This window comes from Octodon degus, unplaced genomic scaffold, assembly GCF_000260255.1.
Source record: "Octodon degus isolate 3935 unplaced genomic scaffold, OctDeg1.0 scaffold00184, whole genome shotgun sequence".
Classification (NCBI taxonomy): Eukaryota; Metazoa; Chordata; class Mammalia; order Rodentia; family Octodontidae; genus Octodon; species Octodon degus.
In genome coordinates, this window is record NW_004524760.1 from 4,277,680 (window position 1) to 4,278,703 (window position 1,024).

Genomic DNA, 1,024 nt, shown 5'->3' on the forward strand with positions numbered 1-1,024 from the left:
TTAACTTTTCTTAAGCTTCCAACTTCAACTTGTAAATACTAGTGTTCTGGTGACAAACTTCATGTTTCCATAAAAATAAGGACATTGACTTTCATGATTTGATGCCTGGCTGATTAACTCAAGTGAACCAATTAAACTCTCCAAACGGTTTTAATGTACATTACTTCCACTAACAGCCTAGTGAATCCAACAGATTTAAACATTGGAAACTGCATTTATGATCGTGATCTGCCTGTTATTTCTTGAGCTCTTCCAACCTCTGAGGCTAACAAAGTTAGTAGATCACACACCTAAGGCGCCCTTAGACACTAGACACTTAATGGACGTTTCACTCCTGATGCTTGGGATTTAACTCATGACCTGTGCATGCTGGGCTAGTGCTCTGACTCTGAGCTATACCTCTAGCTCAGCAGGGCAGCTTTCTTTGGAAAAGATTCTTACTTATTTCCTTATTTAGATACAGGGTCTTGCTATGCAGTTTGGACTCGCTGTGATCCTCCTGTCTCAGCCTCCCTAGTGCTGGAATTAGAGGCATGTGTCACTATGCCCAGTTCCAGGCCTGCATGGCGCACCATGGATTCCTGGGGCTCACAAGGCATGTGGTACTGGGAGTTGAACTCAGGACCTTGTGCTTCCCAGGCAGGCTCTTATGTGGCCAAGCTATCTCCTCCCTGAAAAGACTCTTTTAGGCATTTCAAATTAAAGTTACAAGTCTGATAGCAATTACACATTTCAAATTAAAACCTCAAAGGTCTGTGGGCTTGACAAATTGTTTTAATTACCTAGATAGCAAATGCATGCAACATCTAAGGTTACTGAATTTATACTCACCTTTACTCAAACACTGAGTGAAAAGTTTGATGTCATTTGTGTCTCTTTCCTTCTGCCATCTCTGGGATTAAACATACTCAGGCCAGCAGAAGCTTTAATGCTGAAGAGCCTTGAATAGTCTTCTGCTTAATGACAGTGGGATGTTGGTGCCTCATGTCCGAGGTGGGTGCTGGAGCCCAGCAGAAGAGCAGCC